The 18,203-nt window shown below is 46.7% G+C and overlaps 1 protein-coding gene across 1 annotated transcript in view; it reads right to left on the bottom strand.

The window, feature by feature from the left end:
* Positions 1 to 215: 215 nt before the first annotated feature.
* Positions 216 to 18,203, bottom strand: part of MRPL23 (mitochondrial ribosomal protein L23) — a 142,021-nt gene continuing 124,033 nt past the window's right edge. The window contains exons 7-8 of the transcript XR_013930648.1: positions 17,915 to 18,013; positions 216 to 698 (exon numbers count right to left, since the gene is read on the bottom strand). The gene's annotated coding sequence lies outside the window, so the exon portion shown is untranslated. The remainder of the gene's footprint in view (positions 699 to 17,914; positions 18,014 to 18,203) is intronic.

Below are 18,203 nucleotides of genomic sequence, written 5' to 3'. Positions count from 1 at the left end.
AATACACCTCAGCTTGCTATGCTCCTACCCAAAATGACCTGCTTGGCTCCCCTTGGGAAGATCAAGGGGAGCTCTCTCAAGTCGCTTTTGGCTCAGTCTGTTTTTTAGCTGGCTTGAAGGATGCTGATCTGCCTGCACATCCTACCAGAGCCCTGCAGAGTGGGTTGAGATGTTCTCAGAGCACAAGATATGCCATACTTCTCTCAGAAGCACCATGGATATTTCAAAGCAACAGAATTTATTAGAGGTTTTTTGATGGCAAATCTCTCTTGCTCAATATGGTGAGCTTGAACAGATATAGCAAAAGCAATGAGTCACTTGAGCATTGTGGGCCGTTATATACTATTAAGTCATCTGCAATCCCATGGTGAACCCGTTTGCAACATGCTATTACATGGCCGCTTGATGTGTTGTGGATTTGGGTCTGTTCCCCTCCTTGTTTGGTTTTCTTTTCCTTCTTTTTCTTTTTTTTTTTTTTTTTTTTTTTTTTTTTTTGGTAAGTCAAGCTGCAGCCTACAAATAAGAGTTAACAAAATTCAAGCAGGTTTGAATCAGTCTGACGAAGGAGAATCAGCAATCCCATATGTTTTCAGAGGTTTAGAAATCTGCCTTCTCCCATCTTCTGCAAGGTCACTTGTTTTCCAAATTCCGTGGAATAGCTGCAGTTCTCACCCCTCCTGCTCATCTTTCAAGTTTCCCTGTAAGGACAGGGAATCAGAGAGTTTGATTTACTCCTGGGCTGTTGAGAAGCACTGACAGCTACCCCCCAGCAACATGGTGCTTCAGGTAGACAGGGCATCCTCGCGTTACTTAACCCCTAACTGCAGTGCATTAAGATACACACTTGACTTTTCTCATATCTGCTGTTATCACCCAAACTCTTCTGCAGCTTCTTGTGCCATCAGCAGCCCAGCTCTCCCCACAACAACAGTTTCCTGAACCTTCTGTGACTCAGCCCGCAGGCCTTCACCTTGCAGACTTGCATTAAAGATATAATTCAAGAGCTCCTACTTGTTATTAATTCTTCACATCGCCCAGTCTCCCTACATATTTTCTCTCATGATAGAGACAGACAGACAGGCGTCTTTCGGAAGATCTCATCCCTACCCTTCCTCGCCTGTCCATGTCTATGCCAGCTTAGGAAGACAACATACTAACATTTCTACTAACCGTAGTCATCCTCAGGCCAGATTTGTGGAAGCTTTTGGAGAAGCACCTCTGCTGCAGCATCATCCCTTGTCATTTCACAAGGAAATACCTTCCTTTGCTTCCTCTCCCTGTACCCCCATTCCTAAGTCCCTCCTTCACAGGAGCTTGCACAGACATCCAAAAGCCCTTCTCACTGCTTCTTTCACCTTTTATTAATGCCAGGTGCCACCCTTTCCCACCACCCTAATCAGGTCCAGATGGGATGTGCCAGGCTCCCAAAGGGGCCCTGCACCCACCTTTTCGAAGGGGAAGCTGCCCTTGTCAAGGGCTGGTGTTATCATTGGAAAGAGATCTGCTGAGACAGGTTTATCTAACGACCATGCAAGTGCTAGGTGGTTGCTGAACACCAGAATAAAAGGCTCTAGTCTGTGGCTTAACAAAGTAGTCGGATGTTTTACCAAGGCTGAAGTACTAAAAATATGGAAAGCTTTTGTAGTATTCCATGCTGTACCTGGAAATCTACAGGATTGCTGTGGGACGAGTCAGACAGGCAGCCTTATGTCTGACAGCTGCTAGTCCTGAGGTGCTTGATCTACTTGGCAGGGAGAAAAGCTAGCTCTGATACCACAGGCCAGAAATCAGAGGAATGCCTTTTTCTCTGCCCACAAAGAAGAAACATGTAAGGAATATGCTCTAAAGCAGAGATTGCACAAAAAAAGCCTGGCCACAGAATAATTTACAACTGATCTCAAGCTGTAGACTGGAACAGGTTGCTTGGAAGATACCTGTCAAAGCCGCTGGTTGCAGCCCCAGTTGTGGTTAAGATCCAAGAGAAAGAGAAACAGAGAAGGGAGATGGGGAAGCCTAGACTGAACATAGCCATTTGTCAAGAGAATTGAAGTATAAAGGCAATTTGGAGTTCAGATCCAGCATCCAGGAAAAAAAAAAACAAACCAAAACAAAACAAAAAACCACCCCCAAAATAAATAAATGCATAGCTACAAACATGGCCAATACAAGCCAGAACAAAGACTTGATGGGAAAATGGTACGGCACAACCCCTGCTGTGCGTGCTGGAAGCAGGCAGCATGTCCTTCACCCCACCACGCTCCTCCGTGGCTGCAGCAGTGGAGGGAAGCACGAGGGGAGGCAAGCAGGCTCAGGTGGGATGGGGATGAGAAGCCAGCTGCCCACAGAGTGGATGGATGCAGCTTGGCATTCTCTTGATCCTGGGAAAATCCCAAACGCATGGATTTGTACTCCCCTTTGGGTGAACGTCCCCACATTCACCCATTTTGGAGTTTTACCCTCTTTGGGGTGAACCTTAGCTTGGCTGTGGACACTTTTGAGGGCTAGAGTGGCTTTCTCAGCCCACCAGTCGTACTGTCCCTTATCTTTCTGACTCTAATTCCCAGCTTTACAGCACAGCACCGACTTGCCCATCTGAAAGCAAACAGGGTTTGTGTTACCTGAAGCTGGCAACACCATTTGCTTAGACGCCAGCGTCCAGACAACAGTGGGTTATGCTGGTAAGGGTATTTCTTTTAAATCTGTATGCAGACTAAATGCATATGCAAACAGAAACCGTAGCTGCACCGGGGAGGGGAGCACTTACTGAAGGACTGGATGCCTATCATGCCCTTGATGAGAGAGCATCAAAGAAATTGAGTCAAAAACTGAGACTTGCCTTCAGTAGACAAGAAAGCCCAAAACGGAGGGTGGACGGACCCTGAAGGCATCACAAACAGCACACTAAGAAAAGCTCCCCTTGCCTGAAGGCACAAAGGATGGGGACAGGATAGGTTCAGTCTGGGAGCCAAACAGGGAATTGAAGGACTAACTGGTTCTCAAAATAGAAAAAGATGGAGCCCTCTGCTTCTGCATGTTAAAGCATTAAGTATGTTAGAGGAGGATTATCCAGAAACCTTTCAGGTTATAGCGTATGCTGGTTCTTTTTTTATGCTGGGTGTGTCAGCAAGGTCTTGGCAGGCTGTGGGGAAAAAACACAGTGTCTATAAGATTTTGAGGTTGTCAAGATCAGTAACCTCAGTCAAGCTCTGTTATAGTCATTCAGAAATGACCCCACCTCTTCTTTCATCTTACGGACCTCACTAGTTTCATCCATTTGCTTGCTTTTCTTCCTTTTTGTGTTTGTTCTGCAAAACAAAACACCGCTGCTATGTTCTTCTGCCGGAGCTTCACCAAGACTGGACCTTCCCAGCGGAGCTTTCCCAGATACGTCACACAAAGCCACGCAACGTCTTGCCATGGAGGAAATGTCATGTAGCGCGATGCTGAGGACCTGATGTAAAGGTGAGGCACTTTAATCAGGTTGGCTTACGAGATAGGGGCTCAGGAAAACCATGTCCTCCCGAGTGGGTGTCAGTTGAGTTGGCCTCAGTGGATATAAATTGTCATAGTTCCATGCAAATCATCTGGAAAATGATATCACGGTTGGCAAGGTGCTAAGGTAACAAGTATACCACTGGGCAATGCCAACTAGTGCTGGCTGTGGGTCTGGTCCATTAGCTGTACTGGTAGTATCAGCTTATATGTGAACATATTTGCGGCTCTGGTAAACCTGGAAAAAATGACATTTCTATGGGTTTGATGAGAAGTGAAACATTTGATGCTTTGGTCTCAAATTTTCTGCTGTCTTCCACAAGAAACAAAGGGCAATGCTTCACGAATGGCCGCCTTTTTTTTTTTTTTTTTTTTTTTTTTTTCCCCTTTTGGGGCAAATGTAGGAAAATGTGTTATCTGTGGAATTTCATAACTTGTTCTTTAATGAGAAACACCAAAACCACCAGAAATAACATTCTCCTGGAAAATGTAAGATTTAACTTTGCCCTAAGCCAAAATTGCATACTGATTGCTATTCATCATTCTGCTCCCCTCCTATGCGCTCTATACATCTCCAAAAGCCTTACCATGGCAGTCAAGGCTCAAGGAGTAGCTGGGTGAAGCCGCTCCTCCCGGAACAGGTATTTCCCATGTCTGTGTTCAGAAATGTCCTTCTCCAGAAGAGACTGGACAGCTGTTCTTTGTTGATATCCAGTCTCCCAGGACCTTCAGCAAACACATCCAGGAACCTGGATACGGGCTAGGATAACATTTCCTGCCAGACTTGCCAGGATATGACAAGTTTTTTCCAAGTTACCAATGTAAGCATGCAACCTGAAGTCCAAAGCACAGCTCCATGGCCCTTGTGCTGTTTGTCGAGCCTGCACCCCTCTATTACCTATCTGGCTGCAAGAGAACCTACCAAGGGATGATGCTCCAGTACTGGAGCTGTGGAAGCCTCTGCAGATCTTGGGGAAATCCAGAATGCGATCAGCTGCTGCTCCTCATCCTGGCAGTAGGAAACTTCAAAGGGCAGGTGTGCATGATGGCTTTCTCCACCAGCTTCCACCAGCAGTGCTTTTCTTCGTCCCTCTTTCCCTCTACTTCAACATGTATAAAATGGCAACAGGAGCATCTCCCTCCCTTTAAGGAGACCAGATTAATGAGGGCTCTCTTCCCACACCTCAAGTCCTATTCACCCCTCTGTGAAAGGATTCCTACGGGTGTCACTGTAGCTTGAGCCTCCAGGAAGGCCACGCACAGCCTTACAGATGTGTCCTGTACCATCATTATTCACCCCAGGGAGGCCTCAAAGTGGTCCTCGCCCAAGACCCAGCCCCAGTCGCCACTGTGGGGGTGCGTGCCCTGCGTATCAGGACACTGCCGAGGGCTGCCAAGGTCCAGCTTACCCGGAGCAGGTTGGCTCAGCACAGCACTGTGCCATCGCATCGCACCCCTGTCCGCTGGCCCCTCACGGGGAACTGGAGACCTTCCGCGCTGCACTGGGCTCAGCTGTCCTCTTGGTGCTGGGCACCAGCTGGGGACAGATCTGCGCACAGCTTTGCTCTCTTTTCCCTGTGTTTATTCCTAAGCCAACCAAAACACTCTCTGTGCTGGAGAGCGAGTCACCTATGACATGGGACCCTTATTTTTGAGCTAGAGGTGAACCAAAGATATGAGTCTGCCAGACCATCTGTAGAACATGCTGGTGGCAGATGGTACATAAACATTTGTTTTCTTATTACTCAAGAAGGGAAAACAGTTAGGAAAGCAAAAGTTTCTTCATTTTTTTGCAAAAATTTAAGTTAATGAATGGAAAAAATCAACAAACTTCTGAAATTCTTTTTGATAAACAGGATTTTGTCTTAGAAAAAAAAAAGAGGGACTTGGCAGGGCTGAAAGCTGCTATTTTTCATTAGGACAAGATGATGGTATGGCAGGAATGCAGGACAGAGGGGTGCAGATGTGTGAAAGCATTTAGGAAAAGACACCCAGGGATTAGAGAAGTGCCTGTTCCCAAAATGGGTTGATCTGAGGTAAAAGAAACCTTTGGGATAGGAAGATAGTAAACCCCCCACACCCCCCAGCCCCTTTTATAGTGGATATAAACAGTTTTACGGTATTTCCACCAAACAGAAGAAGAAAAAAAATAAAAAGGTTTCTGCAACACACACATGTTCCCCATTAATTAGGAGGACTGCTGTTAACAACACGTTGCGCCAGAGCTGCCAAGAACTGTCAGACGAAGGACAGGGAAGCCCACAGCAGAGGCTCTGCTGCCTCCCGGGGGGGCCGGCTGCCCGGCCAGCAACCCAGTCCCAGCCCCCCGGCTGGGTCAGCCCCTCAGCGCGGCAGGCCGGCAGGGGGTACAGCGGGCAGCCGGGCGGGGGGCAAGGCAAGATGCCTGGGGAGCCCCTGTCCAAATTCCTTCCCCCCACCCCCCCTCCAGCTACAGACATTTTCCGCAGAAATCCTGGCCATGCTTGCTTTTGGTTGAGACTTTGAGACTATTTTTGGCTTTTTTAAAACATGCTTAGGGGAGGTGCCTTCTACTTTTATTCGACTAAAGGATCTTTATTTTTATGTATTAAGGGACATGAAAAGAGGAGGGGAGGCAGGGCGAAGGGAGAGCTGCCTTATGCTTTGATTCATCTGTATGACAACACCACAAATCTATGCCCAGGCTGCCTTTCCACCTTAGCATGCTCCAAATGCACCCTTTGCTGCAGCAGAGACCACCCTTAGCATCCTGGTGCTCTTCAGCCACCACTGGGACAGAGCGCTGAGCACCGGCTCCTGAGCATCTCTCACCTTGGCACCTCCTCGCAGCCTACCTACCACATCCCCTCTTCTTGACTCTCTCCTGAACGACACCCTTCCTTCAAGCACCCCGAGTGCTGGTTTGGATTTGCCACTGGATGTGACTGAGGTTGCACACTGCTCTGTGCGCAGGACTGACTCGCACTGGGATGGAAGCGGGGTCCTGAGCTACTCTTTAAGCGAATGTAGGAACCAACATTGCAACAACACAGCAAAGTTCATTGCAGGACATTTGAGGGGGGGGATACTGTCTTATTATAAAATAAAACTCATCTCCCTCACACTTACATACTCATGGGCACCAAGACATGCCCATGCAGCCAGTCAGTCAATAGGCACTACGACGCTTGTCCCCAGGTGGCCAGCCCGGGATCCCCTGCAAGGATGCTGAGGATGAGAGACACCAGCTATATCATGATTTTCCCATGTCCCCTGGACTCCAGAGGCTGGTGATGATGTGCTTGTTTTGGATCTACCTTTTTGTACTCTTTAGGAGCTGACAGGGCTTAGCCTCTCCATCCTGTCCCACCTCATCGAGTCATCTGAATTTACTCACTGTCCTCTGTCTCCCGATCTGGGCGTCCTGAGAAGCTGCACATAGATGTGTTGAGATTTTGACAACCTGCTCATCGAGGAGCTTTCTTGGCATCCCTTCTGCTTCTGCCTCCACACCAGACACCTGCTTCAGCCTCACTTGGACCAGGGAGCACCTCTACCACAAGGCTCCAAGGCAGGGACAAAACCGAAGACCACTGTCCTTTCCAATAACTGCCCCGTGATGCCCGTGGCCTGGTGGCATTTCTGTACAAACTCCAGCCCTCTCAGTGCGGGATGCAGGGCTCTACAGGAGCATACCTACATTTCACAAACCTGAGCAAAACATCTAAAGCACAACACTCATCTGTGGTGAAAAGTTTGGGATACTGGGACACTTTGCCATTCTCACCCTTCTTTTCCAGTCCCTAAAACAGGGGTCCTCAAACTACAGCCTGCAGGTTGGATACAGCCCCCCAGGGTCCTCAGTCCAGTCCCCGGTATTTACAGAAACCCCCCCGCCGGGGGTTGGGGGGGGGAAACAAAGCAGCCGCAGATGACCTCCTGCCACTTCATCTGCACGCCGGTCCCCTGGTTAAAAAGTTTGAGGACCCCTGCCCTAAAACATTGCTGCTGAGAACTGCGACCCTGTGGGTTTTTGAGGCTTTCTTTATATAAATATAAATATATATATAAAATGATGCACATGGTTTCACCCCAAAACAGCACTGCTCTGTTAACTATATACATTCGGCATCACCTCTGCAAAAACTATGTGAGGAAATCCTTGTAGCTGTCGTCCAAAGCATCACTGACTTGTTTTTGGAAGGAAAGCGCTGCCAGACATGCAGCAAAACACCCAGGTCTGGGTTTTCAAGAGCAGGCAGTGATGAGAGGATTCTCTCTCACACATCCAAGGTGAGGACATCCAAAAGGCTTTATTTTCAGGTTAGGCCAAGAGTGCCTTTCTGCTAGCAGCTTTCCTCCTAGGCATCTTGAGCTAAGAGTGGAAACCCACCCACACCCCTCCCCCCAAAGCTTGACTCCTGAAGGACTAGAGAAGGCTGAACATTTTTTCCAGGGTGTAAATCAACAGGAGCCATCTGACAGTGTGACTATAGGACCACTGGACCTTGATGCACACTGGGAGAGCATCTTGGATCACCCACTCCAACCCACGTGAGGTAAGGTGAACATTCAGACTAAACTCCAAAAGGGCACCACAGGGCTGTTTTGCAGAACATATACTAAGGGTTTTGGTTAAAACACTTCAGTTTGAGGTAGTTTATCTCTGGAAAATATAAAGAATTTCTGTACAAAGCCAATGATTTTTCTCTTATATACACCTAATCCTTTCATTAAAAGCCAGTATTTTATTTTTTTTTTCAGGGAGAAAAAAGCAGCCTATGTGAAAACTTTCAAATATGTCTTCAAATAGCCCTTGAAAATCTAATTTCCCATTTGGGACACGTTGCAAGAATCGACAATAGTAACAGTTTGACGTCTGTCTTGTTTCAGTCCCGCGGGGGGAGGGAGGTTTGGCAGAAAGCACCATTGTCATGTGGGAGTCTCAGCCATGAGTTGTCTCCTGGCTAATATTCTTCCACTGCAATGGTAAGTCAAATAGGCTAGTAGCCACGGCAACAGCCCAGAATCCCTAACTATCGCTATGGTTATTTCACACCACTTCGGGGCTACCCCAGTTCATGCCACTATCACTCAAGACATTATTTCACAGTGATTTCATTAAACGAGTGCAATTTGATATATGAGTAACACCCACACTCGTTTTAATAGAGATCATGTTAACTGCGCTTCTGCCTGAAAATGTGGAGAAGTTAAGCTAAAACAATGTCACATTTTTAAAATAAAAACACAGAGACGGGCCATAGTCCGTAGGGGCAGAACAACAGCCGTGTGACTTCTCTCCCTTACCCCACCTACAGTACATATCCTCCTAAAGAAGGTATTGCGAAGAAATACAGCATCCTTAACGCCCCCGCTCTCATGCACCCTGCAAGGATGGCTGCCCTGGGTGAGGGCACCACATGTGAATAGTCAGCCAGAATAACGCCTGGCAAAATGAGGAGCAGCAGAAGGGGTCTGTGGCTCCTCTGGAAGCCCTCCCCCCAGCTTTTAAAAAACCTAATTTGATGTACGTAATTTGCAGAAGTTACAAAAGGCTACCAGACCTGGACAAACACAAAGTTTAGGAGCCCTTCCTGGTGAGACAAAGCAAATAAAGGCCGGGGGGAATCACAGCTGTAGCTGATGGAGGAGCTTGACCACGGACAGAGACCAAGAGCAAAAAGACAAAAAAAAGCCCAAGTTCCCAGAACACCATATCGCAGTGGCTCAGCGCTGGTTTGCTGGAGGCCTAGCACAGTCTGCTGTAACGAAGCAAGACTGCAAATCCAAGAGGCTTCCACATGGCACTTCCCAGGGACGTTTCCAACCAGAGTTTGCTTTCCTGTCTGATGCCCAAGAAAGCTGTGACACTTCTGAGCTGGCATTTCATGCCAGCGCTGCACAGCTGACTAAACAATAAGAGATTCCTGGTTTATCTCCTATGTCCATTTATATTGCCATTCCTTACTCTCTTAAAAACATAAAGCAGGTTTCCCAAAGCAGACCTTTGGAGGACCAGATGTCCCCCTCCACCCTCAAATGACATGATTTGGCTGTAATATCCAGGCCTTCTCTGACCAAGAAAGCAAGAAACCAACCAATCAACCCAAAAAGCCAACAAGAGGCAACAGCAAGTTCAAAAGAGGAGGAACCAGACCCATTTTTCAGAGAATTGAATTGTGATGTATTCTGCAAAGTCAAACCCTATAAAGTGTTTCTAGTTTCAGAAACATTTAAAAAAAACCCCGGTGTTCCCAGTGCTTTCCAGGGTTACCTGAATTCCTTCTAAAGCCCGCTCAAGGATAAAGAAGAAAAACAATGTTATTCTAATTGAACAAAGAATTACATTTTTCTTAGTACAGTTGTAAAAGAAGAGCTAGAAAACCAGAGAGACTCAAGTTTAGAGTTTATCTTGTATTAATTTCTTGCTCTTTTGTCACCTTGGATTTTTTCTGAGGTGCTCCTCCTCCAGAATGGGGTTTAAAAGCAGCTCTCAGACCCCCCTGTTATTTCTTTACTACTGCAGGGACCCCCATTTTATTCTGCAGCCTTGCTTTAGCAGCTTGAGAAAAAGCAAGGCAGTGATTTTTCTACCTAAGCTCATAATTTCTTTTAGGAAGCCGCAGACATTGCAGCTAGCAGCTCACGTTATAAATACACTAATTTTATGCCGTGAGATCATTTCTGTGTACAAACAATTCCAGTTCAGTTTCAGCTACTGCAATTTCCCCAATAACAACATCCCATGTTTACATCCACCTGAAATGATAAACCTCACTGGGGAACAGCGTGGGTTCCTGATTATTTATCTGCTTGATCGACCCCAACAACCTACTCAGTGTATTTCCAAAAGGCTGACTTCTCGGCAGCTGGAACGCTGGGGTTTTCAGTATTACTTGCCCTTCTCTCTGCGGCTGCCTAATCTCCCTGCCTGCTCCTTAGTGAAGATGTTAATTCAGAGCAGAGCTGGCAGCGGTCCCCCTGCCACCCCAGGGGGTTCCTCCTAGCAGTATGCAGGCAGTCATTAGTCTCTGACTATAGTCTGTCAGGCAGTCCAAGTCACTGGTCCCCCGTTCAAGCCAAACAGGGATGTCACGTCATGCCAAGTCATGCCATAAAATAACAGTAGAAATAACTTACGTTTTAAATCCCTGAGGGCAGCTACCCCATCAGGCTGGCTGATTAGAAAACAGATGCCAAAGCATAAGGAATGGCACTGGGGTCTCTTGCTTGCACGGAAGCAAAACGACTTAACACCAAACATCGAAAGAACAAAAGAAGCGCTTGAGCCAGGTTCAGCGTAAGCCGTTTTTGGTACCTAACTGATCTGCCTAATTGAGGGCCTCATTTAAGTAGGAGAATCGTATACCACCTTAGCTGCCAGGAGGTGAGACAGCTACTGGCAAGGTCAGCTGGATCCTGGGAGGGGGCTGAACCACTTTCTAAGAGCAGCCCTCTCTTTTCAGTGACTAGAGGGATCCTTGGGCATTTTGTGGCACACAGGACAAATCTTGGGTGAACGAGTACTGATTAGAGTCCTCTAGGCATTTTAATATACTGGGAAAATAACTTGCGGTTAGCACAAGGACATGCCCCTAACCTTCAATGTGCTACTGCTATGAGCAACACCCCATGGAAAGACGTACCCATTGCAAAAGGGATACATGACAGTAAGAAGAAAAGGAGAAAAGAAATGCAACTTGGAATAGCAACAACAACAACAATCCAATACAATAGTATTTTTCCCCTCAAACTGAATTTTCCCAGAGTCTATAGGGTTTCAAAATCAAACCAGGTAGTCTTAAAAAAGGGGATTTTCTGGTAGCAAACCATTTCTGTAGAAATGTGTACATAGCTCTCCCAGGGATCAGGATGATTCAGTGCTGTTGGAAATGTTTAGTAGTTATCTGTAGTGAGATGGCAATATTTGGGTTATTTAGACTTCTTACAAGTGTGGATCATTACAAATAGCTCATTATGGAGCATATAAAATGAGGTGGTAACTGGATAACTTGACAACAAATTATTTTCACTATACAGAAGTGCAAGACAGCCTATATTGGAAAATGATAAATTAAACCATTCATGTGCCCTGAATTCACTGTAATCTCTCAAGGGGGGCAAAAATCTAGGTTAAATAATGGGCAACTAAACAAAGACATATGTTCAATGCGCATCACAGATCAGAAAGGCAATGAGACTTTGGAAATCCTACAACAATAGCTTTCCTCAAGTTGGAGCTGCCAGCTGAAACTGAGAAAAGCAGACACCTCTTTTTCCCTGACAAATTCTCTAAAAGATCCACCCCTCCTTACGCTCCACTCCGGCACCAGGTTGGCAGCACCATGGGGCGCCGGAGGAAGCGTGGCTTTGCCTCCCGTGCTGGCACCGGCAGCTGGTCCCCGTTCTGCGCACGTGGCGCTGCACCTCCAGCTGCCCACCCGCGGCAGCTCTGAAAGCCCCCCAGTGCCCCCGGGTGAGAAAGTGGGTGTCTGATCACCTCTGCTGAAACCACCCGCACCACTCGTGCTCCCTACTCGCCTTTGTAGGGAAAGGGTGCCAAGCTGACCCCTGGAGAAAGAAAGCTTTTGCTGCCCAAAGAGGCAGCGCTGTGTGATGACGCTCGAGGCAGATGCCGTCCAGATTGCTGGGGGAGCAACGGGAGAGGTGGCTCCTCCAAAACCAACCCAAGCTAATGGAAAACCTCCTGATTTTTTATCTCCACGCCTTCTTGCCGGCTGCAGCTCCGGATTGCCCAGGCGGATGGAGGGGAGCAGCAGGGGCCAAGGCGGCTGCCTGAGTGGCAGCTGGGCAGCAGGGCCAGGGCGAGCCGGCCCAGAGATGCATGCGTGGCTCTGGCCCGGCACTTCGTCTGTGCAGGAGGGGGGCCGGCGGCGGCGGGCGAGCCAAGTCAGAGCATAGCCAAGTGAGAATGTTCTGGCAGCCCTTCCTGGCGGCCTGAGCAAAGTTATTTATCACTTTGTGCATTTTCCTTCTCATCTGTGTACAGCCGGCTCCAATGGCTCAGCTTGCGTTTTGCCTCTGAGAGCCAAGCCAGTCCCTTGGCTGTGCTTGGTCTTGGCTGTCCATTCACGCCTTCTGTCTCCTCCAGCTCTGCCTGGAGCAGCGCAGGATCCCAAATTAGGGGTAGGTGCCTATAGCCAAGGAAGAGATCGAAGAAGCATCAGCAGCCTACACCAACGGCAAAGAGCGCATCCCTCTCCAGGACGGGCGAACGCCACGCTGCCGTCGACCAGGAGCGAGGAACTGTGTGCAGTTGTTCCTGCTGCTCCCAGGCAGCCTCTGCTGGGGAGCTCCAGTGCCTGCTGGCGGCTATGAGGCATTTTCTTTCATTTATTTTAGGGATTGCGCCTTCACACTGATTTTTTTCCAAAGCGGTGGATGTAACAACAGTGAATTTACAGCAATGTTTTCCATTTCTATGGACTCTTTTCCATACTGCTGGTGTATTTTGCCAAAATGTCTAATACGGGCATCTAAATTGGATTTTAAAATAATATTGGCTGTGTTCAGATATTTATAAGGCTCACATTTGCTCTTGGTAAGGGCACACCACACTCTTCTGAACATTGCAAAAACAGATCAACCCTAACTCTATCACGTCTTGCATCATCAAAGGTCCAGGGTATAGTCTGTCCTGGGATTCCAGGACTTTGCCTAAAGAGAGCACCCAGGAATTCAGCTGTCAGCTCTCTCCTCCTCCCCGAGCCACCCGTGCCCTTCGGCCTGGGGCTGATAGGTGCAGCAAACACAAGACTGCCAAGCTCGGCGCAACGTAGATATTTACATTTTTCTACTGGATGTCACATTCTAGAAGTCAGTAGCTAATTCCCAGCTATGCAAGGCCAGACCTTGACTACCTTCTAGCCGGCTTGGTCTCAACAGGGCAAAACCTCCCACCATTCTGATCGGACACTTTCTGAAGGAAGGACATGAACCAGAACAAAGCGGGGCTGACGGGGGCACCTGGTCTGCAGCGGATTCCCAGAAGCCAGCATGACAACAGTGTATCAAGCAGCAGCTTCCCATCATGAACCCCTTATTTGCACGTCCTGAGAACTTTCCAAAATTGGGCTGGAATTTCACAGATTTTGTCTCTGCCTGAAGGTAGAAGAGGAAGTTGAGTAAAATCCCTTCAGACCTTCTGAAATGAGGAGAGAATGAAAAATTGCGTTTTCTTATTTTAATAAAAATTCTAGCTGTTGGTTTTTTTTTTCTCTGTAAAAGGCCACATCAAACTGCTTGAAATTTGAAGCTCGGTGTGGGTATAGTTCTCGTTACAGGCCAGATCCAAAGCAAGAAGAGGTCAACAGCTGTGCCTCCTTTGATTTTGCCTGACTCTGAAGAAGATCCTACAGGTAGGCAAACAAATCGTAGAGAAAATTGTTCAGAACAGTTGTGCCTATTTTCTACTTGGGAGTTGCCTGGGAACAGGCTCAGAATGTTTGCAATGTGTCTAGGGTTTGGATGTATTCACCAAAGCCCAGCTTTGCTCCATCCTCCTCAATTTTTATTTTAGAACCTTGCTCCATGAATAATCTCCTCAAAGAAAATATCCACCAGCAGTTGAAAGGACATCTTTAGGTAAAGAATTTGTAACTAAACCATTTCTACACCTTTTTTTTTTTCTTTCTTTCTTTTTTTTTTTTTTTTTTGTATAGCTGGGTCACAAGCAGATGATTTGTCAGTATTATGCATCATTCACGCATACCCCAGCGTATCTGAGGTCCTGAAAGCTATTAACCTTTGGATGCCCAGCAAGGTCGCATGGTCCTACATGTGTAGCTGAGGTGCAGCACGGGTGTCTTCCCACCCAGCAAAGCCTTTGGTGGACAAAGGACTGACCTCCACACCTCCCTGTGGCTCCAGCCTCTGGGCCAGCCTTTCTCTTGGTGCTGGACCTCCAAGGTCTGCCTTTGTTGAGTTCTATTTCAAGTGGTTTAATTCTGTTTTGTTGCTGGAGGAGGATTTAGAAAAAACAAAACAAAACATCTTACCAACGTGAATATGCACAATTAATGGCAAAACTCTAAACCAGGAAGGTAATTTTCAGAGGAGGGAGACTGGTATTATTTTGAATGAAGGAAACAGTGTAAAGATCTTGCAATATTTGCTGTAAATGGGTTGTTATGGTGAACATTCCTGTCAACAAGTTCATTAGCTCAGAGATCCATGAGTGAACAGAGACCAAAAAATATGTTTAAAAATTCAAGAAGAGATTAATGAACAATATTTTGCAATCTTTGTCTAGCTCTGCTTCTCGCTGAGAATTAGTAAATTTACTCCGGGCCAGATTCGAATAGTCTTACTCATGCAGAGCAGCACCATGTTTAATGAGCAACCCCAGTGATATTTGGGGCTGTTTTTTGGAATAAGATTGGAATCAAAGAAAGCCAGTGGGAGGCATGTGCTGAATCACCTTGATTCATTAGTGAAAGGTTGTTGGTTTTATATGTGTCTATATAAATAAACATAACAGGAATAAGGAGAGATGCCTGGATTGACAGGCATGTGAGGGAATTTATAAACATCTTTTTGCGACATACAGCAGACTCCTCTTTCAACAAGAAGAGGACAACACCCGAAAGTTACTTAACATCAGGAAAAGAGGAATTCGCACCTTCGGAAACAACAGACGATCAGGCTGTTTTGCGGGTTTTACTCTCAACAGTTCTGGCTGCTGCCTGTGCTATTACATAAGGTCTGTGCGGCTCTTCATAGACATGATGGATGGAGTTTTCAGAACTGTCCAAACGCCTTGAAAGCGTACGGTCCATTTTCCAAAGTAATAGGGTCCTTGGGATTCTAAACCCCATTGAATTTCAGCACTTCTGGGAACAGCCTCATTAGCTTCCAAATGGGTATGCGTTTTCCAGTTTATGACGTTCCCCATTTAATTTTATCTCAGGACTCCAGCCATTGCCATACATCAGTAACAAGATCATCAAAATGTGGTCTTAAAAATTAAAAGCACAGTTGTGCCCGACTGCTCTGTCAAAAGGCCTCCAAGACCCATCGTGGCTCCTGATGTTACCAGTGAGCAAGGAAGGAACCAATTCAAAGCTCGCTGATGTAAAGGCAAGTCCACTCATTTCTATGGACTGAAAGTGGGGCTTGGATCAGGCCCTGGAAGAATAAGGATGACATAAAAATAACATGACATTTGCCAGATTCACCAATATGCTCTGATGTTTTGCCCAGCCCAATGATGCAAAGCAGATGGAGCATACTGACGATCCTGGCCCACTTCAATCACTTATTCCGTTTCTCGGATTAGTTTTCATCAGCATTTTATTCATGGGATAAATACATTTATCTCATTAGGGCTTCTGCTGCAGTATTTCAGAAGAAAGATCACCGCTTTTTTAGCTTTATCAGAGAAAAAGTTTCCGTATTTTATCACTTGATGACTACCAATTTTCAACAAGGTTTCTAAGATGTTTATTAATGAGTCTCTGGGTTTTGCTCTACTTAGGTGGGGCTTGTAATTAATTTGGTTTAGCTGTCTTTGTCTGCCATACTTCTTTGGCCCAAGCAGATTGCACAACTGAGCAGTTTCACAGTTGCACCCTCAAACAAGGCATTAGGACAATTATTCTGCAAAATACAAAGCTTACCTTTAAGTGCACGCTTAAATCACATCAAAGCTATCACAAACAAATATTTGTACATGTTGCTGAACCAGTGCCAGAAGATGCATTCAAAAGAAACTAGCCCACCCTCTCCTGCCTATTTCTATGCAAAAAGAGGCTAAAATCCACAGGGAAACACTTACACATGAGGAGTTTGCGTACCCAGCACCTTAAAAGACAGAAAAGGCATTGCCCTGTCTAATGTTACATGCCAGTAACAAGCGAGAAAGACGCTGGGCTGGGCTTTTAGTACGCACGGTTATAACAAATACAGGCATTAATACACATTAAAAGTTGCTGAATGACTGAGAAGTTAAGTAGATTGGATGATGTCCCTCAAAATGAAATAATCTATATTTGGCTGGTAATTCATTTCTTCCAAGATGTTTTTTTGCTTGACTCTGCACATATTCCTCATTACAGAAATAACTTGGGTGACTGCAGCCTGGCTCCAACCTCAAGCCAGCTAACCCGGGAGAGAGCATTAAGTGCTGAAAGGCAAGAGCTGAGTTTCCATATCCCCACCAGACACAGCTCTATGAAAACATCCTGATCTACCTGGATAACAGCTGCACTGCTCAGAGCTTGCTCCCTGGCACAAGGACCTGACCGCATTCCCACCACATAAGGGTCGAATTAGCCCTGATGCACGAGCCATCCTGCACACCTCTGCACCCACATTTCACAGGCATTTCCAGAGCACGTCCTGCTCGTGGGAGCTGAGCGTGGCTAGGGGTGTCTCCCCCCGGGAGGGACAGCCTACTGCCAGCTACAGTGCAGACCATCCACAGGTTTCACTCTGCAGCAGCACGCATGTAACCACGCTTGAGTGCACAAAGGGACAAGGGACAACACACAAACGCCCAAGATCAGGCATAACACTCACGTGCAAGCCTGGGTTATCTCCACAATGAATATATACTTTGCAACGATCATTCATGGTTTGGAAGTGAAAACTGGACTGTGTGCAGAAGGATGGGTAAGGCACCGAGACACTGGGCAAATACCCTACAGTGAAACTACTCCTGGCTGCAGCAAAGGTCCTGCTGACTTACAAAGGCAAAAAATTAACCCTTTGTATCCAACTTCTCCCTTTGAACACAAAGGATTACAATACTTGTCGTATCTCGCTTGTCGCCTCTCTGGACTATACATGGGTTCAAGGCAGAAACTTGTCTCTCTGTGAGCACAGCCCCACCACAATGGAGTCCTAGCTACGGTTGAAGCATTACACAGCATAACTCTTCCTTCAGACTGAACTGCAATTCTGCCATGTCTAGTTTTGTCCTATTGCTCCTAGCAGGACTAGGACATTGTAGCACGTGGCCATGCCTCCCCTTCCCTCCATTCTGTTTATTTGTAGAAAGGAAGAAATGCCACAGGGTAATGGTTTCATCCTGCTACAGAAAGGCATAGTCAAGATATTGCTGGAAAACAAATAGTGAGACAAAGCTTAGGTGTTTATTTTCCCGTTGGGGCACAGTGATGCTGAGATCATGTCCTACCATCGTGCATTTTAACTCTGCTGCACCAGTACCACACCTAGGCCCCAGCAACCAGTGGCATCCCAGTTCCCCAGGCTTTTGGGCAGAATTGGAAGACCTAGTCTTGGGTACTTTGTGCAAGATGCAATGAAGGTGAAAAAATGGTTGAAATAGAATGGAGCTGTGCTAAATAGACCAGCAGAGAATCCCTTTACTATGTGAATGAGCAGGCCATTGGCAAGGGACTGGGATGCAGTGCCTCCATGCACGGTAACAGCACAGTTGCTGCCTCTAGAAACTCACCAATTCTGCAGGCATCCAGCTGGGAGAGTGACTTCCCATCTGATCTCCTACAGAAATCTCTCTTTTGGCTTCCGCTGTGCCTGGTCCAACTCCTGGGCACTATGGAGAAACAAAAAAAGCTTCAGGAAAACACCTCTTATGTGACTGCTATGCCACGGTCTCCATTCAATTCAAAAGCAAGACTTCAGCCCCGGGTGCCTCATTGACTCCTTCAATGCCCTGGCCCAGCCATATTTATCTATCTTGTTTATTTTTGGAGGCAGAATAGATTTTACATGTTTCAAGTGAC

The sequence above is a fragment of the Falco punctatus genome (assembly GCF_963210335.1).
Source record: "Falco punctatus genome assembly, chromosome: 10".
NCBI lineage: Eukaryota > Metazoa > Chordata > Aves > Falconiformes > Falconidae > Falco > Falco punctatus.
The sequence above is the reverse complement of the archived record's forward strand: the minus strand, read 5'-3'. Positions and strand labels throughout refer to the sequence as shown.